Genomic DNA, 25,052 nt, shown 5'->3' on the forward strand with positions numbered 1-25,052 from the left:
CATAAAAGCATCTAAGGCCAGCTTCGAAGGAAAAATTGCACAAGACACTAAAGATAATCACAAGGCCTTCTTTAGTTATGTCAGAAACCTGGGAGGCAACTCCCAGATATGCTCTGAGTTAGTGCAAAATGACAAAAAATACACTGAACCCACAGACATTGCCAACATCCTGGCAGAAATTTTCAGTGCAAACCCCCCCCCCTTCCCCCCCAAAAGAGCAAATGTCTATCCCAACAGAGTGTAGCCTTCCTGAGATCACAGATGCACAGGTGAGAGCTGCCCTCTCCAAAGCAAAAAACACAGCAGCAATGGGACCAGACGGTGTCCCGGGCTGTGTCTTACACTGGCTCCAAGAAGAACTAAACCCTCATATAAAGTCACTGTTCAATCTCAGCCTTCCTACAGGATATGTACCCAAGGAATGGCGTACAGCAACAGTGGTCCCACTCCACAAAGGTGGTGCCACAACAGACCCCGGAAACTATCACCCTATAAGCCTGAATAGCCTGGTCTGCAAAGCTATGGAGCTTATCATCATGGAAATCATAAACAAAGACATTGGGAACCTCCAGACACTGGATCCTACCCAATTCAGCTCCGTTAAGGGCAGATCTTGCCTCTTGAACCTGGTTGACTTCTTTGAAACAGTTACCAAAGCCAAAGATGAAGGGAAGGTAGTCCACATAGCCTACCTAGACCTCGCAAAAGCCTTCGACACAATACCCCACTCGGGCATCATAAATAAGCTCACTAGCTTAAATATCAGCCCCTATGTCACAAGATGGGTTGCAAACTGGCTCAGGGATAGAACCCACATGGTCAGAATAGCAGGTGCCATGTCAGACTCTGAACCAGTTACGAGTGGTGTCCCACAAGGCTCGTTCCTGGAACCTCTCTTGTTCAGTATATATTTCTCCGAGGTACAAGTTAACACGGGTGGACTATGGCTGACCAAGTTTGCAGATGACTGCAAACTGGGTGCTGTAATCGACTCTCCAGCTGACACAAGCATCCTCCAAAAGGGTCTCACAGAGACAGGTAACTGGTGCCAGAGCCATGGCCTAAAGCTAAATGCCAAAAAGTGCATAGTCATCCCCTTTGGGAAAAACAAAGTGCCCACAAATTACCACATAGGTGGTAATCCATTAAGTACGGAAGAAGTAATTAGGGACTTGGGGACCCAAGTAGATAGCAATCTCTCCTTTGACAATCACATTGCCAAAGTGGTTAGAAAGACCTTATATATAGCCCACCTTATCACGAAAGGGTTCACATCTAGATCAAGAGAGGTCATTATGCCCCTCTACTCATCACTTATCAGGCCCATAATTGAGTACAATGCCCCGTTTGGGATGCACCTTAACCGACACCTTCAGCAACTGGAAAGACCCCAAAAGTATCTCACCAAGAGGATGAAGGGGCTCAAAAGTATGCCCTATGGAGTTCGGCTAAAGAAACTCAAGCTATACTCAGTTGCATACTGCCTACTCTGAGGCAATCTGTGTCTGACGTATAAAGCCATGTTCAACCCAGAATTAATGGACATGCTTCACCTCAGGAAATCCAAATCCCTTAGAGCTACATGCTCCAAGGTCTTGAACCTCAGCACAGAAATAAATAGGACATGCTGGAGGGACAGATTCATATCCCAGAGGCTCCCCTCATTCTAGAACAAAATCCCAATCCATGTTAGGCAGAGCCCCTCACTGACCCTCTTAAAGAGAAATCTTGACGAGTGGATGGGAGATCGTAAGTTTACCCCTGGGATCTCTTCTGTGTCCCTGCTTGACAGAGGTACAGTAAACTAACCTTAAAAGGACTACCTTCTCTGACATACTATACAGAGGCACAGTCAACTAATCTAAAAGGGTGGCGAAAGCCAAACACACTCTGGCTAGGCTTATAAATGCCCTAGGGGCAGATCAACCTATGAAATAATGTCTCTCATCCTGATTAAATTAAGTTGACCTTTGTTAGAAGTATGTAGTAAATCTACTCCGATATCTGTTCCAAATAAGGTCCACTTTCTAATGGAGTACTCCATATATGGATAGTATTAAAGTATCTATCTGATACTATTTATACTTCCTTCAACAAGCTCTTACCTGCTGTCAGCATACAACCTACCAGCATTACTTAGGAACCAGTAATGCATTATCTTCTATTCTGCAACCTCTTCTTCTGCTGTTGTAATGCATCTTCCTGTTTACACAGAATGGTGGAACTGACTGCTAAACTTCATCTAGCTTCTGAGAGAGCTGCAGCTCTACAGATTGGTTTCCCACACAACCCTCATTGTGAGCAGAATTGCATAGACAGGTGTTGCAATGGATGGAAGAAAAGTAAAATCATTTATGTTCACAAAAGTGAGACCACACCAAGACTGAAAATGTAAGGACCAGTCTACGCTCTCAGTCCAGTATCATAAGTAAAAGAACAAGTTGTGCATACCTAAATTGTCAGCACAGCATGGCTTTTGAGTTTGTCACTACATGGGAGCATCCATAGCCACACTGATCAAATCATCTCCCGTTCAGATTACAGCCTTCAGCCGAAGTGTTTGCTCCATAATTCCAAGGGGAATCTTCCATCAAAGATAGTAGGTTACAATTTTTTGTGCTAGTTTGGAGGCTGCCTAAGTTTGTGAACTGTGTTAGTTATGTAGCAATTAGCAATAGGTGCAGAAAATGAAGGGTATGAAATGCTGATGAGCTTCCTGCGGCACACCGTTTGATTCCCTCAGCCTTCATTTGCCGACTTGTGTGACCTTAAGTGCTTCAGGGGAATTGGAAACTTGGGCTAGGCTCCTTTCGTGGTCTTTTGGGCTGCATGGATAGTAATATATGAACAGTTTCTCAGACTATGACACAGAAGTAAATGGCTACCCATTGTTCTACTGTCAGGCCTGTCCTTTTAGCCCTCTTTTCTAACAAGATAAGGAATACTTCTGGCAATGTGTCACTGATGCAGTATATTAAGAAGTCTTCCCTACTGTGGTGATCCCACAGCCATTCCAGCCTAGTGTACAAGGTTTAATATCCTTTTGTCTTTGGTTAAAGGACCTCCGAATGTTTCTAAATGAGGATACAAATGAATATCTTGACATTTAATGACCAATTCTAGGCTCCAGAATTTGACACAGCACAACTTGTCTCCAAATGTTCATCTAGGCCCCTTGAAACTGTAGAAAACGTACAGGTTCCTGGATATCCTCAAAATTGTATACATGCGATAAAGCAGGTAAACCCGAAGCTGGGCAAACTGCAGAATCAGACACTGATATGGACCTGAAACAGCATTCAGCATTGTGTAAGTAATGCCAATACCCAAACTGCTGTGTGGTTCAGTAATCCATGCTAACACTTGAAGCAATATTTTCTCAAAAGTTTACAGATACAGATCTTAGGATGTCTTGTTTTACAGCTTACGCATACCTTTATGCTAATCACTGCCTAGTATTAAATAGAGTTGAATGGCTGACCTTGGAAACAAGATGTGATTTATCAGGTGCAATTTGCATGTAAACTTTTGCATTGAAAATGGTGCCCTCATTTTTCCTGCTTGTTAAACTTGTACCACTGAACCCTGAGATAATCCCACACAAACCTTCTTCTCCAGACTATGAATAAACTCTGAAATGGAGCACTGAGTCGAGCCTTTCCCAAGCCTGAAAGTGACCTTTGCAGCTTCCAGAGTGTATCCATTTTCTCCCACTTATTTAAAAACAGCAGTAATTGTACAGTACAAGATGTGGTATCGCCTAACTGTGTGAGCCACCTCATGCACTTTGATATCCTTCTGCTTATGATCAATACTGTTTACTGTAACGCATGCTAAACAAGCTATTCCTTATGTAAAAACTGTATTTAGTTTTGATGTGCAACTTAATGTGATCCGCCGTGTTAAAATGTTGTTATGCTTGCAAGTTTTATTCTACTTGTGTTTTTGGGTCTGCATGTTTTTACACTGTAAACTTCTAAGGAGCTCTTCTCCTTGGGTCCCCTCAGAAAAGGGACATCTGTTCACTTGGACTTTCCCAGTAAACAAAAGGAAATCCGTAAATAAATATCTTACCTTAACCTTGCCCTTCCCCCAAGCATAACTCTAGATAGATTAGTTTCAGTGCACATTGGACTTGATTCTAACCTAGGCTGTTCAAGAATGGTGGCCTTACTAGTGGCTTGCTATATATACCCTTACTGTATTGATTACCCTGTGGATTTATGACATAGCACACCTCTGCTAATATTTTGTTAACTAGGGTAGATCAGTAACCCATATGTATCTTATTCAGACTCAGCCTGAGGACACTGTCTGATTAAGCGGCAGACTCAGATTCGTACAGTAGGCCAAGGGAAACCTAAGAGAGAATCAAACCATGGACTACTAGAAAAAGTTCTTCAACTGCTAATAGCCTTAATCCTCTGTGCTAACTGCACAGTTAGTTTGCTTTATATACATTTAACTTATTGGGCTCATTTTAGTCTTCTCTACTTTATCTTTTTTATGTTATTGTGTTCAGACTGTTCATTTTTATATTTTCTTTTTTTACATACATTTTATTTATCAGTTTTGTTATTTTATGTAAGTTGCCTTTCAAATGTCTTTTTCTTTTTGAGCAACAAAGCTGTGAAGCATCTTGCATAGCTTGTCACCTTAATTGCCCCCTCTCTAAATGGGCACTGCCCAGGAGGGCCAGCGTCGTTAACAAAGCATAATGATTGTTGTTATGCATTACCTTTCATTCGCCTTGAATAGGATTCAAAGGTTCTGAATGAGGAAGATGCAATTTCCAGTGTGGAAAGGCAGATTATTATCTCTCCTTCAGAAATTACTTCATTTTCCTGTTTTGAATTGTCTCATGTAGGTGGCAGGTAAAGTGCAGAGTTCAAGTTCATTCGATTCTCAGTTAGAGCGTCTTCTGTGTGGCGACATGTGTGAATGGGCGTTCCTTCGTTGAAGGTTGTGCGTTAGGCCCGGCAAACCAGCACTTAGAACTCTACTGCCAGTCATTAGCGGACTGGAGTTCTAAAAGCCGAAAGACACAAACAAAGAGAGAGAGAGACTTTTGCTAACACTTCTTTGCAGATGGTCAGGCACCAGGATATGTGGATGTAAGTGGCATTCTATACATCATTTGTGTGTGTGTGTAGCATTTGTTGCCAGCTTACTATTTTCACCTGCTGCAGTTCTGTTTTTGCACATCTGAGTTCCTTCTGAACTGAAGATTGCAAGTTGAAAATGTAATATTATGAGGGCCGTCTGTACAGTGACAAAATGCTAATGTGTTGGGAACAGCGTGTGACAGCATAGTCTTCTAATTCTTGCACTGGGGAAGAAGGTACAACAGTAGCGGTTTCATAAGCTGTAATTGAAGTTTGGATAAGTAGCAGAAATGAAATGCTGAACTCATGGCTTGGCTTCACAACTGAAAATGAAGTGATTCCCCAAGTAAAACTGATAAGTTTGGAATAAAAAGTAAATAAATAATCGCCTCCATTACTTTGGCAGTCCTTTGCTGTTTTTACTATGTCCAGATTTTAATACTGTCTGGAAGGTTTGGTGGCGGATTGGTTTCGTTAGCAGATCCTTCTACTGAAACAGCATTCACCATGTACTGTTTTTGTGATTGTGTTTGTGAAAGTCTGTTTCTGCATACTCTGGATGGGAGTGGAATAATAATTTTAATTGCACCCGGATGCAGGAGACTTGGAATTAGTATGTGTAAGTAGGGTGTGCAAGAGGAAGTGAGAAATAAGATTTTGTGTTGGTTGTGTTTCTGTCATGCAGTGCCTTGTTTCATTTTATTTCAACAAAATTTGTGAATGCTGTTGTGATACGTAACACTGTATTCTTAATGGCCATCTTTTTCTTTTAAAATATAATACTGTAAAGTATATCCAGTCCATAATAATTTTTAGTTATTATGTGAGCAAGTGTGAGCAAATGACCTTACCTCTACTGCTTTGGAATAAGAGTGATTGCATTGTAATTTTACTAGTGATGTACCTTAAAGTTACTTGCTGAGAAAATTGGCCAAGTTTAAAGACAGTTGAGACTAAACATTTAAAAGTAGTTTTGTTAGTCATAGCAGATATGCATATTGGCCTAGTCAGGTCTACTGTAGTCTCTGCAAATAATTTTAAAGAAAGTGTACTAGTTTGTTGCAGGATTTTCTACATATTATAAGGTGGTCACTTGTATAATTGCTGTCAAAACAGAACTTATGTGATGTCTAAAAATAGTTTGTTTAACCCTTTAACTGGAAACAAAATAGTACATTTCTACTGTTCATTGGTTGAGGAGTTTGACTGACATCCTAACAGATTTCATCCTTTATTCAAGTCTCTTAACCAGACAGTGCTCTCAGGTTGTCCTTCAAAACTTTAAGTTGTGCCTGGTAGATATACTGGTAAACAAATTAATGCACTAGAGTAAAATAAATGCATTCTGCTGAAGATGCCTGCATTTATCATCAATTGTTAAACAACAAAACCACAGATTGTACCATATTTGAACAAAACAAATTTGATATTCAGTATACTTCAGAGAAACCAATGATACAAATGCACCTTACTGATATAACTCGCAGGTTAAGCAACCTCCATGAAATGGAAATAACCCTATACTTTAATGCTGGTCAGTTAGAGCAGCAGTAAACCAAAAGTGAAGGAGCATTTTGTGGTTGACAATGTGTACATTAGATGCATTGATCTGCAACCCACCATTTATGTCATGACCATGCATTTAGATTTCACATTATTTGTTATACACTGTTTAAATGTCATGACCATGCATTTAGATTTCACATTATTTGTTATACACTGTTTAAATGTCATGACCATGTATTTAGATTTCACATTATTTGTTATACACTGTTTAAATGTCATTGTATGTCATGACCATGCATTTAGATTTCACATTTTGTTATACACTGTTTAAATGTAATTTTATGTCATGACCATGCATTTAGATTTCACATTATTTGTTATACACTGTTTAAATGTCAATGTTAAGTTGTCAATCTCGCCTTCATTCTTGCTGGATGGGTCACTTGCTAAGCTCGAGAGCTAATTTTACCAGCTCGAGGCAACCCTATATCCCATGATGCAAGGCGGAGACTACCCAGATCTCGTTTGCCGCTTCGCTAACGAGGTGCCTTCTTTTACCAGCTCTAGGTAAGTGAATAGTGTTTGAGACTTTTTGTCTACCCCCCTTTAAATTTATATATATATATATATATTTGTGTTTTGTTAACCTTAACGACTTACTTTAACCCTATTCCCATCAGTGTTCCCTTTTTTTCGATTAATTTATGTCGAAGGACACTAAGGTCTCAGGCTTCAAGAAGTGTGACTTCTGCTGTCAGAAGATGTCTCTGACAGACGGTCACACTTCTTGTGTTTATTGCCTGGGACCTTTGCACCTGCAGGACTCTTGTGCTATCTGTCATGCTTTCAGCCCAAGAGTCCTGCAGGAGCGAAGAAATAAGCTGATATTAAGGGGTTTATTAAAGCCCGAGAGCTCCCCAACTAAGTCGGCGCCGGGGAAGCCCTCGAAACCTGTTAAGCCTTCGGCTGAGACTTCCAAGCCGTCGGCTTCGGGTTCACCCTCACCAGGGTTGAGATCGGCTCTATCCGGCGCCGATACTGTCCAATCCAGACATTCAGTGTCGGCTCTGGCTGGAGCCGACGTATCTTCGGCTCCGTTGGCTCCATTGATCTCAAAAAAGAGATCTCGATCCCCTTCAGTGGAATCCATACATTCGGCTCCGAGATCACCCTTGCTCTCAGAGCGGAGCCATCGGAGCCGTTCTTCTCGGTCGTCCAGGCTGTCTGATCACGACCTCGAGAGAGTGGTGAGTAGACTATTAAAGTCTCAGGCATTGGCCCACATACTCCATAGCCCATCTCAACAGACGGTAGCTATTTCACATTCACCAAACATTTCTCCTTCGACTCTCTTACAGAGCTTGGAGCCGGAGCTCCTCGGAACCGACACCGTTGTGGCTTCGGAGCCGATACCACCCCTTTTGGCTCCATCGTCCTCTGCTCCGATTTCCTCCTTGAGACCTTCATTGGAGGGATCCGGGCGTCTGGTCTCTCTCGTCGGCTCTGAGGGGGCGAGTGGCATCGGACCCTTGTCCGACCCCGTTCTCCCTCTCGGAGCTTCGGCGTTGGTGAGCTCCCCCCCGACATCTGCCTCGGAGCCTTCCCTCTCGGTGAGGCCTGGGGTTCTTATCTCTTCGGAGCGGGAACTTTCTGGTCTCTCTGACGGGGGAGCCTTTGAGGTGATGAGGAGTGTACTAGCCCCTGAGCTTAGTCAACGGACAGTTCCATCAGCTCCTCCCACTACAGTGCCTGCTGACGTCTCTTCCCACTCTCTTGCTCCCAGACCCAGAGATCCAACGCCTCAGGTTTCCCCATTGGGAATATCTTCCTCTTCCGATGCTTCTCCTGATCCGTCAGGTGGACCCCCGTGTAAGAGGACATGTAAGAGGAAACATCTAGACTCTTCTGAGTCTACTACATCAGATACTGACCTGGATGAGTCGAAGGGATCCCCAAGGTCCTCCTCTGAGGATGTCTCGTTCTCAGACATCCTTGAACTCCTTAAGCAGAGGGGGAACTGGCCCTCCCTTAATCCTTCCGAGGACGAGTTAGTATACCTGGAGGCGTTCGGATCTCGACCCTCCACCTCCTGGGTGTCTCCGCCTTTCGATCCTCTTATGGAGGTAGTGTCTCGGAAGGCGTGGATGGCTCCGGATTCGGTGGAACCTATCCCTAGGAGGCCTTCAAAATTTATTACGGCCCCACAAGATAGACAATATTTAACAAAGGGTGTCCCAGTTGATGCCATGGTGGTGGCTGCTGCCACCAAGAAGGAATTAGCTGATCCTTCTGTACCTGTCCATCCTCGTAACAAGGATTCTAGGACTATGGACAGGTACGGCAAGCGGATTTTTTCTTCAGCGACTTTTGCCATGAGATCGCTGAACTACTTATGCCACTTCACCCGCCTTCAAAGAGATGTTCTAAAAGAGTTGGGCGAAGTTTTACAGGATCCGTCAGCTGCTGGGTCTCAGGATAAGATTAGCTCACAGCTAGGAATCCTTAACTCCATTGTTAACTCCTCCATGCGGCTCATTTCTTATGCAGCCGATGGAGCGAGTAGGGCCGCAGGCACAGGAGTGGCTTTAAGGCGTCAGTCCTGGATGCGGCTTTGTAATTTTGCAGACCCCTTCAAGGCGTCCTTCACAAACTCCCCCTTTGATGGGTCGACCTTGTTCGGACCTCAAGTGAAAGACACTTTGACTAGATGCGAACAAGATGGCAAGACTCTTTCTGCCATAGGAGTCCGTTTCTCCACCCCTTCAAGACCTTACCCCAAAGGACAGAAGGGAGGGAAAATGTGGTTCCGCAAATCTCAAGGAGTCACGCCTGACGCACGAAGTCAGTTTACCCCCAGAGGCAGAGGGGGTAAACATAATAGACGCCGCCCTAGGGGCAGAGGTGGTCCGCAGAATCAGGGTAGCAGAGAGCCTCTTTCTGACAAACCCTTCCAGCATCCCTGAGATGTTGCCCGATTGTCCGCCTTCGTAGGCAGTCGGAATTATCGCTGTATCCAATAGCCTGGCTTTCCCTTTCTCAAGACAAATGGGTACAGTCAATTATATCCGAGGGTTACAAAATTCCCTTTATTCAAACCCCAATTCAACAAAAGGGAACCCTTCCAGACGTTCCACCCGGTCTAAGGGTACTAGCAGTACTAGAAATATCAAAACTGCTAGTAAAAAGAGCCATCCAGCCAGTCCCAGGGGACCAAATAGGATCCGGAATCTACTCAAGGTTCTTTTTAGTTCCAAAAAAGACAGGGGACTGGAGACCAATATTAGATCTGAGCAAACTCAACAAGTTTGTAAAGAAATCAAGATTCCGGATGGTCACGCTTCAGTCCATTCTGCCCTTTCTGGGCAAGGACAATTGGATGTGCTCGATAGATCTTCAGGATGCGTACTATCACATAAAAATTCACAGACGCTCCAGAAGATTTCTCCGCTTTCGGCTGGGGACCAGTCACTTCCAATTCAGAGCCCTGCCCTTTGGACTCACTACAGCCCCCAGAGTGTTCACCAAATGTATGGCAGTGGTTACGGCTCACCTGAGACGTCAAGGATTCCAGGTGTTTCCATATCTAGATGACTGGCTCCTCACTGCCACCACCAGGCATTAGCTTCTCCAAGCCAGAAATTACACCATTCACATTTGCAGAGGGCTAGGAATTTCTATAAATTTCGAAAAATCTGCCTTGTCAATCTATTACTTTTATAGGCGCAAGATTGGACACCGTACAATTTTCAGCAAAGTTAACAGACCAAAGTATCTTGGACATTCAAAGACACGTCCAGGTGATTCTTCTCAGCAACAAAATTCAGGCCAGATTTGCTCTGAAGGTATTGGGTCTTATGGCGGCCGCCATAACACTTCTTCCCCTTGCCCACTTTTACATGCGTCTTCTACAATGGATGCTTTTCACCCAATGGTCTTTTCAACAACTTCCCATGTGTCACGAGATCATAGTAACACCAACTTGCAAAAGGCATCTGACTTGGTGGATATCGTCCCCTCAAATCCATCAAGGCAGACCTTTTGTTCCTCTTGCCCCGGTTGCCACGGTTACATCGGATGCCTCCCTGATCGGGTGTGGGGGGGGGGCATTATCAGGGCAGAATGGTTCATGGTACTTGGCAACCTTTCGAGTACCATCTGCACATAAATGTTCTGGAGATGAGAGCGGTGCTTTTAACGTTGCAAGCCCTCAACGACTCTCTTCCCCTGGGAACTATTGCAGTCCAAACGGACAATATGTCCGTAGTGTGGTATATAAACAAACAGGGCGGAACCAAGTCCTATCCACTGTGTCGAGAGGCTCTCAGACTTTGGCAATGGGGAATCTCCTCTCACCGGTTTCTGATAGCAACGCACATCCCCGGGAAATCCAACATCATAGCGGACAGATTGAGCAGAGCTATTCTCATGCCTCACGAGTGGTCTCTCAAACAATCAGTGACGGAAAAGATTTTTCAGAAGTGGGGCCTTCCTTGCTGTGACCTTTTCGCTACACCTCAAAACAGCAAATGCCCAGACTTCTTCTCTCTCTCCCCCGTGCCAGGCCATCCCCCCAGAGACGCTCTAACCCAAGATTGGCCCCGGGGACTTCTTTATGCTTTTCCTCCTTTTTCCGCTGATACCTCAACTAATTCAGAAAGCAACCACCTTGACAGCCAAGTTGATTCTCATTGCCCTTATTGGCCTCGACAGATATGGTTTCCGTTCCTACATCATTATCTCTTGGTACAGCCATGGCATCTGGACCCGGTTCCAGATCTTCTGACCCACCAGTCGGGTCAGCTGCACCAATCCATACCTTCTCTCAACCTCACTGCTTGGTTGCTCCACTTCCATCCTTAGCCAGGCTTCCTATGATTTCTAATCCTGTATGGGATATCATAGTAGCTTCCCTAAAATCTTCTACCAGAAAGATTTACACTAGTAAATGGCGACGTTTCTCTTTCTGGGCAAAAGCTAGGAACATAGACCCCTATACTGCTCCAATTCATTCGGTATTGGACTTCCTAGCTGAGATTTTTCATTCAGGATCCTCTTCTTCCACAGTGAAAGTTCAACTGGCAGCCATTTCAAATTTTCATATAGGCCTTTTGGACCACAACATTATGTCACATAAACTTTGCAAGGCATTCCTTCGAGGTATCTTTTTATTGAAACCTCCGATTAGAGACCCCCCACCACAGTGGGATCTAAATTTAATTTTAACATCCTTGATTCTTCCCCCGTTCGAACCTGCAGCTGCCTGTTCTTTGAAATTGCTTTGAGTATCTTGGCTTCATGCTCTCTGCATTCGTCCTCCCTATTTAATATTCCACAAAGATAGGGTATCTCTAAGGACTAATCTGTCTTTCTTACCAAAAGTGGCATCGCAGACTAACCTAAATCAATCCATTGATCTTCCAGTATTTTTCCCGAATTATTCTGATAGAGCGGAACAAAAGTTACATTGTCTTGATGTTCACCGCCAGCTCAGATATTATCTGGACAAGACTAAAATATTTAGGAAATCTGATCAACTGTTTCTATCCTATGCAGAGAACAGGAAAGGCCTTCCAGTTTCTAAGGTAACTTTATCTAGATGGCTGTCTTCTGTGATCACTTACATTTATCAGCTCAGAGGCAAAGAGTTGATTTCTAAGCCAAAAGCCCATTCTACCAGAGCTCTAGCTACATCTACAGCTTTTCAAGCTAGACTTCCAATAGACACTATTTGTGCAGCAGCCACATGGGCCTCTCCTCATACCTTTGTTTCACATTACAAATTAGACTTGGCCTCCAGAGATGGAGCGAATTTTGGTTCCACCGTTCTCAAGAGTCTGTTCCATTGAGCCACCCAGGATAGATGTGCTAGGGACGCGGTCCAATCCAGCAAGAATGAAGGCGAGATTGACAACTTAACATTTAGAAGTTATGTACCTACCATAACGTTCCATGTTAGTTGTCTTCTCTCGCCTTCTTTCTTGCTGGATGGGTTCGGAGCCGATCCTGGGCTCCAACTCGGCAGACCAGTAACATCAGAGGAAATTAAGTTGTACTTTATTTTCACCAAATATGTGAGATGGTCCCCAGAATTTTATCGCCCATAACCCAAGGTCAGCGGAGCACTTTTAAGTGCTGTAGCACATAGTAATTTGATGCAGAGTGGAAATGGAAGAAATAAACACCTTGAATCAAAACTTAGATAAACTGCTATATTAATTAGATGAGTTCCTATAGAGCTATTTAGGGAGTTTGATTATTTTTTTCCTTTGGCCTCTTTGACTTAACCAGCGAATAAATTGCGTTTTCTAGCAGTGTGTGTGTTATGGATTCTGCTTAATTTTATTTCCTTTTGTAAATCAATAAATCATGTTAATGGAATTTTAGCTTTCCATCTAAGAGTTGTATTTGTTTTATCATTAATTTTAATTGCATGTGCTATTTTTCAAACAACATTTAGATGGGTAACATTTATATAAAAAATCATGTTTAAAGGCTCAAAGCAAACTTCTTTTCAAACCAAAAAAGTGTTTGCATTCAGGGCCAGATCCACCACTAGGTGTCCTAGGCAGCTGCCTAGGGCCCGATGCTATCTGTGGGTTCTTGCCAGAGCATTAATTAGATTAATTGTTACTAGGTAATAACCTTGGGGGCTTTCTAACCCTAGCCACGTTTTCCCAAAATAATGTGTTGTATCCAAACAGAGCATTGAGGGCCAGGCATTTATAAGCTACATCTATTCATAAGGGACATGGGTGCCGGTCCAGTGTAAATTTCTTATTTCCTATCCACTGGTCTAGGTTGCACTTAAACTGGATATTGAGAGACTCAGCTTCACATGGATGGGAAGCCTGTTGAATAGGAGGAGCAGTCACTGGGACACATCTGTCTCTACAGCATGTTCTGTTTAAGTCACAGACAAAATTCAGGTCCCTAGACATGTATATTCATAAGTTAAAGAGGACCAGAAATACAAGGAGAGTCATATGTGTAGGGTTTTTGGATGCCTTGTAAGTGAGACATAGATCAGCCTTGAGCAATCTATAGGTGACTGAGTAGGCGGAAAGGATTTTAAGGCTGTCTGCATAAGGCAGGTTTGTTATGCCTTGTATCCCTTTTGTAAGGAACCTCTGAGGTTGCTGTAGTAGCTGCATATGCCTGGTCAGGAACATACTGAATGGAGCATTCTACTCTGATTGGTCTGACCTCTTTGGATCTAGATGCAATGGCCTTACTTAAAAATTGCACAGCATAAAATGATTTCCTCATCACTGTGGCCACATGGTGGTCCAAGGTAAGGCTACTGTCTACATGAGTACCCATATGCTGATCACTGGATTGACTTTTGGGGGCGTTTTATCAATATGGTTGACTTCCAAAGGGTACAGTTATGTATTTCTTAGCATTGAGTTTAAGACCATGGCTGTGTCACCATTTGTTAGTCAGAGATGAACTTTCTTGAAGAATGCTAGTGTCTGCAAGGGAGTCTATTATAACCCTCAGCTTACCGTGCTTTGCAAACTCTCAAAAAAAGTCCACCAGGTTTATTGGTTATGACATTCATTTTACAAAGCTGAACTATGATGGGTCCAGTATTTGCAGGTTACCTATTTCTTCATTTATCATGTCCATGAAGATTCATCCATGTCCTTACATGCGAGGCCAGTAAGACTATGGGCTTGTAGTTAGCTGGATCATTGCTTGGACCTCCTTTGTACAGGGGAATTGACTGTAGCCGTCTTTCATTCTTTGGGCATAAAACTAGATTGTAGGTTTCAGTTGAAAACTGATTCAGATGGACCAGAGAGGTCATGTTTCATGCTATTTATTAAACATCGACCCATCAATGCAGTGTTTTTGGCCTTGGAAAGTAGATTAATGACCTGATCCCTAGTAATGGTTGAGAGGGGGGGGGGGGGATTGTGGTATGCAGTATTTCCTTTGGACTGTCTGGGGAGAGTGACAGGAGAAATTTGAACCGAACCTGTCAACCAAAAGGGTGGCAGTCGTCTCCAGTTCATTGTGGGTGATGCCGTTTACAATGAGCTCTGTACATTGCTGCATATTTCTCCTGAGGCTATAGATATAACTTTAGAAAGCTTTCTGGTTGTCCTTTTTCATTTTCAGCCATGATTTACTTAGGTGCAGCAGGTTTTATTTATTTATTTATTTATTTTCATCTCCAGATGTGAGTGATCAAGTTAATTAGTTGACAGCTTGGAGTGGAAACTGAGAACTGGACAGCTGCTCACCAGATTTAAGGGGGAAAAAGTGTGTGTGTCTGTGTAAAAAAGTCATTAAAATTATCTGAACCAACTCCAGGAATCATCTTGTCAGCATAATATATAAACCAGTGATGAATAGCTGTGTTTTCATTTATGGCATTTTGTAGCTAAGGGCAGCCTGCCCCCAGCTGATTTTCCTGTGCTGATTCTTTAGTTAATCCTGCCAGTGCATCCACTAACTAGTAGCCAAAAAAAAAGAAAAAAAGAGTTTGAAGTACTGCACAGGTTTCTTTAGGTTAAAAAAGGCATAGCTGTCAACTTCTTTGTTCATGAATCAGAGATGAATCCAAAAACCAAAAATCAGGGACTTATTTATATAAAATAATGTCTGGTATCACATCAACATGCATTTCCTGAAAAATATGAAGCAAGAAACTCCTAAAAACAGATTTATGCAGATAACTGAGAACCAGCAGAGTAAGAGTAGAAAAAAGGGTCTGCAGCAGGTGGGTCTTAGACTAATAGTTAAATGTATTTCTTCATTCAGTGTACATCTTCCTGTACCTCTGATTGTGGGTGTTTCATCTCCTAAGTCCCTGCTTTCACTCCTCAAGGGTACCAGAGCATCAGAGATATAGATGCGTGGCTAGACTTAAAAAAGGCCCTAGGGGGTTGGTGACTCTCTTTTCTTACTGGAAAAAATGCTCAAAACTACAAATTTAAAATGCACTCTATCAAATCCTGCTTATTAAACAAGAAATGTAATTTAAAACGATCAGGAAGCTGAATCAAAGAAAACATGCATTTAGGTATAATCCTAAAAATGCATGCAGGGGCCCCAGCCCAGAATCCAAGGTACAATTAATCCACCAATCGCTATATGTTTTTTCAATGAATGTGAGTTTTTAAAGGTAAGATAAGTTTACTGTTGCTCATGGTAAATCTATTTTTAAAGTGAGATCATTTTGTTTAGCAAATGGCCATCAGCATTTGTGCTCTGAAATTTGAAATAAAGGTTTTAAAATAAATCCAGATTTGTACAGTCCTTGTAAAAGTAAAGAAGACAATAGTAAACTGACAGTAAAGTTTGAACAGTGTATCTGATGCTGTCCATGTCTTCATCCATCACCACAGGGTCTAGGATCTAACATCTGATCCGAGCCAGCAACATTCAACAGATGGATCCAAGGCTGTGCCTCCACCCTCTCCCATAATGCCCTGCTGCCCTCTAATCCCCAGATCTTATTTGCCGTGCTTCCTATGCAGATGCATGTCATCTGGCTCTGGCTGTTTAAGTAAAAGTTTATTTTTTTTCTTATCTTAGCTTGGTTTTGTAGTCTTCTAGAGTAGTGTAGTCTATTTACTGTTCTTTTTAGTGTTGATCCCTCCCCTCCTGTAGCCTAGTGTAGACTAGTTTTTGTGTGTTTGTGTGTGTGTGCGTGTGTGTGTGTGTGAGCTTTTGACACCCTTTTTTTTTCTTTCAGCTGTTAGGGCTTTATCCGGTTTTGGATAGTTGCTGTAGTGTTGTTTTCTGTGCAAGTAGTAGCTGTAGCTTCTTAGAATGGCTGAGAGGCCTTCTGGGTTTAAAAAGTGCTCCTTGTGTGGTTAGAAAATGCCTTATTCCGATAAGCAGGAGGAGTGGTGTTTATTGCTTGGGCGCCCTGCATCTGTAGGTTGATTGTGACCTTTATGCCACATTTAACCCCATGGCCTTAGCAGAGCGCTGTAACAAATTACTTCTAAAGGGTCTGGTTCAAGGGGGCCCTTTGTTTCCCCCTCGAAAGCTTCCTCTTCTGACCTGAAGAGGAAGACCTCTTATCTGCAACCAGTTCCCGACAAGAAGCCACAGCTGTTGGATCCCAAGTCTCAGGATCAAATCCCAGCCTGGTCTGCAGCCTTCAGAGCCGAGAGCTGTGGAGCAATTGGTCAGATCCAAGTTCTCTCTGGATCAGAGGTCCTTGGATCCAATGAAGGTGGGGCCAGCCTTGGATCCGACTGGTTCATGGCGTCCATTTGCTGAGACAGTTAAGCGTTTGGATCCGACAGGGTCGTCTAATTCAGTTATAATCTTGGAGAAGCCTGCCTTTCCTTCCACCTCAAAACAGAGATCTCAGTCGGCTCCGAGACATCAGATCTCTACCCCTGAGCCTGGCCGTAGGTCAGGGAGGTCTCCCTCCAAGTCCACCCACTCCTCTTCCTCCTCAAGATCTTCTAGGAGTCTTCTGCCGTCAGACATGGACAGGATGATGAGGAGTTTTCTCATGAGGCTCAGATAGAGTTGGGTCTCCTGGCTTCTCCTGTCGTCCGGCTAGGGCCCAGCTGCTCATTCTCCTCATCCAACACCATTGGGTTTGGATTCTATGGAGCAGGAAGTTTGCATCCATATTCCGGTGAGGCCGAGTATTCCCCCTTTTTTGTCCCCGCCAGGGTACCTGACTTATTCTGTTCCTCCACCCTTGGAATGGGGTGAACCCTGTACTGGTGTAGTCGATGCTGGCTTCCCGGGGGGGGGTCTAGTACCATTTGTTAGGACTGATACTTTCCTGTCTGTGCATTGGCTTTTGATAGCTCTTGGCTGGTATTATCTGGGGGTCGGGGCGCTGTTTCCGAATGCATTCCTCCTCTCCAGGGGACTTCTCCCTTGGATGTGGGGTATGGGCCCACTTCCCCTTGGCTTTCCTGGTGGTAGAGAAGACCTTCTCCAGGTCTGCAGTTTCCTCTGCCGCACCTCTGGGTCCCTTCCGGCCTCTTTCAACCTCTGCTGGTTAGGCCTCACATCCTGTCTTGGGTCAGTCCTCCCAATCGAGCCTTCAGGGGGTTTTCTCCCATCTGGGAGTCTCTGTCTCTTCAGAGTCCTCCCCAGAGACCCCAGTGGAGGAAGTTCATCATAAGAGAAAGGTGCAAGAGGAGGCACTTGGTCTTCCCCTCAGAGTCTCTCACTAAGGATATTGACCTTGAGGAGGGAGACTGGTCGCCCCAGATCTCTGCCTGATGAGCTCCTGAAACAAAATGGCAGATGTTTCCCTCAACGCATGTCATCTGAGGAGTCCGTATTTCTGAAGGCCTTCGGGACAGTTCCATCTACCTCCTGGGTGTCCCCCTCTGCTAATGTGCTAGTGGATCTGATCGCCAGCAGGGTGAGGAAGGAAACGGACACGGTGAAGCCTGTTCCAAAGAGGGCCTACAAGTTCCTTAGTCCCCCTGCAAATTGTTTGTTCTGGAGCAAAAGTGTACCAGTCGATGCCATTGTAGTTGCCACAGCCACGAAAACGAGCTACCAGAGCAGAGCTCCACGGTCCATCCCCCAAACAGGGAGTCCCGGGCGATAAACTGTTTTGGGAAACTGGTGTACACCTTGACTACCTTTGAACTGAGAGTGACAGACTATTGATGAATCCTCTTCCAGAGGCAGGGAGAGAGATTTTAATGTATGCCGTCGCCCTCGAGGCAGGGTGGGGGTCTGCAAAAATCAGGGCTCCAGGGAACCCTTCTCTGAGCAGCCCTATCATCACTCCTGAAACGTTGCCTGACTGCTGTGCCCTGGAAGCAGTCGGTCATCACATTTCCTTAACACCCGCTAGCCTGGGCAAACATCACTTCCAGTCAGTGGGTGTTTTCCAGGGGCTATTTTATTCCCTTTTTGCAACCCCCTCCAGTAAGTCGTTACCTCCCGGACATTCCATCCAGTCAGTGGAAGTTGGGCTCCAAAGAAGTTCAACAGCTTCTTTAAAAAAGAGCAATCCAAGAGGTCCCAGCAGGACAAAGAGGATCCGGCACCTATTCTTGCTTCTTTTTAGTGCCATAAAAATGGGGAACCTTCGTCTAATTCTGGATCTTAGTGAGCTCCATTTTTAGTAGAGAAATGAAGGGTTTGGATGGTCACTGCTCAATCCATTTTGCCACTTTTACACAAAGACGATTGGATGTGCTCTATGGATATCCAGGATGCCTACTATCACATCAGAATTAGACGGGTGTTCCAGGAGACATCTTCACATCCAGCTGGGAGCCTGTCATTGCCAGGTCAGAGTGCTACCCTTTTGGTCTCACCACAGCCCCCTCGGTGTGTACCAAATGCATGGCAGTGGTAGCAGCTCACCTGCATCTGCAGGGGTTCCAGGTCTTTCCATACCTCGCTGATTGACTCCTCACGGCACCTTCGAGGCATTTACTGACTCGGGTGATTCAGTATGTTCTCCCCCTCTTCAGTCAGCTGGGGATAACGTCAACCATCTGATTCCCACTCAACAGCCGGAGTTCATAGGAGTTCAGTTGGACTCTGTTTCAGAGATTGCAACTTTACCTCTGTGCAGAATTCAGTTGATACTGTAACAGGTCACACAGATACAAGAAACAAACTGTTGCAGCCACGAAAAACCAAAAAAGCGAACTGTGTCAGGGTAATCAGAAAGCCACAAAATCCACTTCACGATGATTAATCTTAATGCACCTTTTATTAGTAAAAACAAGCAACGTTTTCGCTACAAACTCTGTTGTAGCTTCCTCAGAGTACAAAATAGAACCATTGACAGTTTCTTTTTAAACATAAGCAGCCAAATTGTGATGCGTGATGCATAAAGGCATTACATTTCATTAAAAAATAACAACAATATCACTAACAAATTTTAAAACATATCCCTACACCTGTATATAAACAAGTTACAGGTTGAATCACTAATAAAAATATTATGAGTCTGTTAATCTGCTTGTAAAACAAGCCATCCAGATTAACACACTCATAATATTTTTATTAGTGATTCAACCTGTAACTTGTTTATATACAGGTGTAGGGATATGTTTTAAAATTTGTTAGTGATATTGTTGTTATTTTTTAATGAAATGTAATACGTCTTTTAATGCATCACGCGCATCACAATTTGGCGCGTTTTTATGTTTAAAAAGAAACTGTCAATGGTTCTATTTTGTACTCTGAGGAAGCTACAACAGAGTTTGTAGCGAAAACGTTGCTTGTTTTTACTAATAAAAGGTGCGTTAAGATTAATCATCGTGAAGTGGATTTTGTGGCTTTCTGATTACCCTGACACAGGTCACACAGATATTAGACCTGTCACTCCCCCCAGTTCATTTGGTTCTTCGGGCTCTCTGTTCCTTAACCTCTGCCATTCTTCTTGTTCCTCTGTCCAGGTACCACATGTGTGTGTTACAGTGGACTTTAGCTGTCCAGTGGTCAGCTGTTCTTCATCCTCTGTCTATGACCATAAAATTGACGCCTATGTGCAGTCGTCGCCTCCAGTGGTGGCTCCATTCACAGGATCTCTCTCTAGGCAGGCCCTTCTCTCTCCCTTCGCCATGGCCACAGTGACCACAGATGCCTCCTTCCTGGGGTGGGGGGCATTTTTGGGGGAAGATCGTCCAAGGCACGTGGTCCCCAGTAGAGACCAAGTTGCACATAAAGATTCTAGAGATGAGGGCAGTTCTTCTTCTGTTGCAAGCCTTCCAGGACTGCCTCCCTCTAGGAACGATTTCAGTTCAGACAGACAACATGACGGGCATCTGGTATGTCAAGAAACAAGGTGGAACATGCTCTTATCCATTGTGTATGGAGGCTATGAGAGTGTGGGAATGGGCTATGTCCTCAGACCGCTTCCTTATTGCACCACACAAACAGCAGTTCTATCTTGAGTCCTTCTGAGTGGTCCCTCAATCTTTCAGTGGTAAATCAGATTTTCGACCGTTGGGGTCAGCGGTGCTTCTCCAGTCGACCACAAATGCAGCAGGTATTTCACCCTGATCTCCCCCCTCCTCGGGGGAGTCACCAAGAGATGCATTAGTCCACGACTGGCCTCCGGGTCTCCTTTATGCATACGCTGCTGTTCCTTTATTACCCAAGGGTCTGCAGAAAGCACTTCACCTGAGAGCATACCTTATCCTCATTGCCCCTTTCTGGCCTCGTCAGCCTTGATTCCCCTTCATCAGGTCTCATCTGAAGTATCCATCATGGATACTGGATCCCCATCAGGATCTGATTCCCCATCCGTAGGGGCTTCCGTCTTCCAAACCTTCGGACCCTTCACCTAACTGCATGGTTTCTCCAGTTCTTGTGATAATTAAACAGTCCAGGCTAGCATCCCCTATTAAATGCATGATTTTGGCCTCCCAAAAACCCTCTACCAGAAAAGTGCACAGCAGTAAGTGGAAAAGGTTTTTGATCTGGGCTAGAAGCAGGAATCTGGATCCTTTTTCTGCTTTGGTTTCAGATATACTTTTGTTCTTGTCCTCCCTTTTCCAAGAGGGAGCAAGTATTTCCACTATCATGCTTCAGTTGGCAGCAATTTCCAATTTTCATAAGAGCTCCAAACTCACCTTTTCATCTAAGCTTTGTAAAGACTTTATGAAGGGAGTCTTTCTGCTTTGTCCTCCAATTAAGGATCCTTTGCCTCCTTGGGACCTCACACTGATTCTGCAATCTCTGACTAGCAGTCCCTTTGAACCTGCTAGTCCCCATGATCTCAAGTTTCTGTCTTGGAAGACAACCCTTCTGATCGCTATCACTTCAGCTAGGAAGGTCTCAGAATTGCAATCTCTCACCATTACTCCTCTTTACATGACCTTTCACGAGGACAGGGTCTCTCTGAGAATGAACTCCTCCTTCTTACCCAAGGTTATTTCTGAGTTGGCCCTAAGTCAGTGCATTCAGCTTCCAGTATTCTTCCCCAACTATTCTAACAGTGGGGAGTACAATCCTTCATACCTTGGATGCTCACCATCAGATTAGATTCTACTTGCATAGGACTAAAGATTTTCGTAAGTCAGAGCAGCTTTTTGTGGCCTTTTCTGGTAGCAGACGTGGCCTTCCAGTCTCTAAGGTCACTATTTCTAAGTGGATATCTAGCTGCATCTCTGTTGTCTACAACTTTAACCACCTTGAGTTTCCAGGTTGCTTTGGTGTCCATTCTACTAGATGTGTAGTGACTTCTTCAGCCTTTGTAGCAAGGCTTTCTATTGATATCTGTGCTGCTGCCACTTCGGCTAATCCTCACGCCTTTATATCCCATTAAGCCTGGATTTGATTTCTAGGAGTAGGGCTTCTTTTGACTTCACAGTGCTCCAGCATGTCTTTCCTTGAGGCCTCCCAGGATGCAAATAGCTGTGGACTCTGACCCTGTGTTGATGAATGAAGACATGGATAACATCAGATAAAGAGTCATGTACTTACCATAACGTGGCATCTGTGTTATCCTACATCTTTATTCATCACATTTCCCACCCACCATCTCCCTACCTGGTTTGATCGCAGAGGAAGTTGGAATGGTCTTGTCTCTGCCTTGGTAGGAGTAGCTTCAGGATTATGTTAGCAAACTTGATCTGGGGATTAGAGGGCAGCAGGGCATTATGAGAGAGGGAGGAGCCAAAGCCTTGGATCCTTCTGTTGAATGTTGCCGGCTCGGATGGGATGTCTGATCCTTGACCCTGTGGTGATGAATGAAGACAAAGGATAACACAGATGACAAGTTATGGTAAGTACATAACTCTTTTTGTGGTAATTGCAGAGAGAGAGAGAAATCAGTAAAGCGACACTGGAATGGGGGACCTGGCTGGCCCATTACCCTGCCTAGGGCCTCATTTGACTATGATCCAGCTCTGTTTGCCTGCATCTTTATTCATGCAAACACTTTTGTGTGTGAAAAGAAAATTGTGTTTTGCAACCTTTAAAAATTTAAGATTTAAGGTTCGCTTCTGAATGCGGAAGACAAAATATATGGTGTCAAGTTTACAACATTAATATCCATGAAAGTGCAGGAGGTGCTTATGTCACTTTGGGCTCCAGCTTTAATTATGTTGGATTATGGTAGGATACATACTTGTAAATTAGTTATCTAGTTGCCAAACTGTTAAATTAACAGTTTGGTAAGAAACCAATTATAAAATCTATGAATGATCAATGCCCTGAGCATACTGGGCATCTGTGCTTTGCACCCATTAATTGCCAGGATAGGCTCATAAATCCCAGTGAACCTGTCAAACATGAGGGGTTATCAAACAGACTGATAGAAAGAGATAAACCTTCACTACTGTGTGTTTATGATTTCATTCCTTACATTGCTTCTTCATTAACTTAACTTGAGGCACAGAATCAGAGAAAAGGGAAAGATATTTCTTCTACACATTTTCTCTTTTCACCAAGTTTATGTGACCTTGTAGGACTTTGTATATCCTGAGTTTGAGGACATGATTGAAGGACCTCCACATCTGAGGATTCAGGAGAATGTGTATCCTCCTCTTGCAAAGATAAGTACCCCGTTGGGGATCCTTTTTCTTGCTCCAACCGATGTCGGTCAAAGTTAACAATTGTCTTGCCTATGGAAAGCAAATACCTCATAGAGATTTTCATTCTTACTGCATCCCCTGTTTAGGCCCAGACCACGACGTCCCTCGCTGTCAGTTTTGTGCCTTGTTCAACCCCCGAACTACTCGTCGTCGGGCTATTTTTGCAGACAATTATTTTCGTACTCTATCTCAGTACTCTGAAATGGCTTTGTTAAGCCATCCAACTACCGATCTTCCGAAAAAACGTAAGGCTAGAGACAGACCACATTGGTCCAAAACTGCCAACGATGCTTCCGTTAAGCTAGTCACCAGTCCGCTGGTACTCTGAGGTGCTTTTGCAGCCCCTGATACCCCTTACTTCAGATTCGCAGGCCTCTACTGAGACCCATTCGGTGTCTGGTATGCCGCGAGATGCTTCTTTGACTATGGAACCTGTGGATGTCTCTACCTTGGATGGGTCCGGATCCGCTGTGCAGGCACCGGTTTCTGAGGTTGTATTCAGGCCTACAGACATTCATTTTAAACAGACGCCATCATTTCCTTCCAGAAGTTCTGAATCCCTCAGGCCTAAAACGCGCACTATGCCTAGAAAACTGACGACCAAACCGTGGGCTCAGGCCCATATGCCTCAAAAACAAATGCTTAGAATGGCTGAAGACCTTATTGCCTTAATTAGAGGAAGCCAGCCTTCCCCCTCAAAGAGAACTAGAACTGAATTTCATTCTGATTCCTCTGATCAGGAATCTGATATTTCTGCTCCTTCTGATTACCAGGATTTGCCCTTATCTACTTATGAGGATTCTGATGCAGAGGATTCCATTCCCTCTGCTTCCCTTGCAGAAGATTTTTCTCTCGGTGAAACCTTGCATACTGTTAGGGAGCATTTCCACTGGGAAAGCCAGGATTACTCTGAGTCCAAAAAGAGAATTGGGGAATTCTTACTCCTGCCTCAACACAGGCCTTTAGCTATCCCTCCTGTTCTGGACATTGTAGATAATGCTTTCTTGGAATCTAGCCTTACCCCAGACAATTTACCTCCAGCTCTCAGAAAACCTGACAGGTACTACAGAGTACCTGACTCTTACAAGTTCCTCTTCAAGAATCCTTCAGCGGATCCAGAGACCATTTCCCAAGGACCAAAAGGCATTAAGGCTACTGCTGCCAAAAATCCTATCCCTTCTGATAGAGATTCTAGAGCCTTAGACAAATGGGGTAAGAAGGTATACACTTCTGCTACTTTGGCCATTAGGGCTTTAAATTGCCAGTTTCATATGTTAAAGTATCAGCAGCATATTATGTGACTACTTAAACAGAAAATGATGTTGATTCCTGACTGTGCTGAACACAAAGAATTGCAAAATGTAATGCATTCTGCAGAACAAGTTGGTAAACATACTTTGCAATGTGGTTTTGATGCTTTAGAAGCATCTTGTAGGCCTGCTGTCACTGGGTCTGTACTTAGAAGGCATGCTTGGCTTAAGGAACAAAACTTGCCAGATCATGTTAAAGCTAAATTCCTGGATGCTCCCTTAAACCAAGGCCGCCTTTTTGGCAACGGAGCAGAAGTCGTCCTCAAAAGGATGGAGGAAAAAGCTAAATGTATGCAAACTGTTAAAGATTTCCTACAAGTACAGCCTCCCAGATTTAGTAGGCATTGGCCTTCAAAGAACTGGTCCTTTCCAGTCCCTCCAAGGCCTTCTCAGTCCAAACCCAGGAACAGCAGACCTCCTAGACTACAGTCTCAGTCTACGCACAGACCTAAGCAGTGGGGGGCTCCCACTTCCAAAGCAGGGAGTAATAAGAGATCCCCCTACGGAAAAATGGCACAATGACTTAACCTTATCCCTTCCAAGCCCTGCTCAACTACCTGCTCCCTTAGGAGGAAAGCTCACCCTGCATGCAAAAAACTGGGAACTCATTACCCAGGACA

The 25,052-nt window shown here is 44.0% G+C and overlaps 1 protein-coding gene across 1 annotated transcript in view; it reads left to right on the forward strand.

Moving 5' to 3' along the window:
• MB21D2 (Mab-21 domain containing 2) overlaps window positions 1–25,052 on the forward strand; it is a 633,278-nt gene that overhangs the window by 110,082 nt on the left and 498,144 nt on the right. The gene's annotated exons all lie outside the window — the stretch shown is intronic.

The sequence above is a fragment of the Protopterus annectens genome, chromosome 4.part1 (genome assembly GCF_019279795.1).
Source record: "Protopterus annectens isolate FY-2018-M chromosome 4.part1, PAN1.0, whole genome shotgun sequence".
NCBI classification, from domain to species: Eukaryota; Metazoa; Chordata; order Ceratodontiformes; family Protopteridae; genus Protopterus; species Protopterus annectens.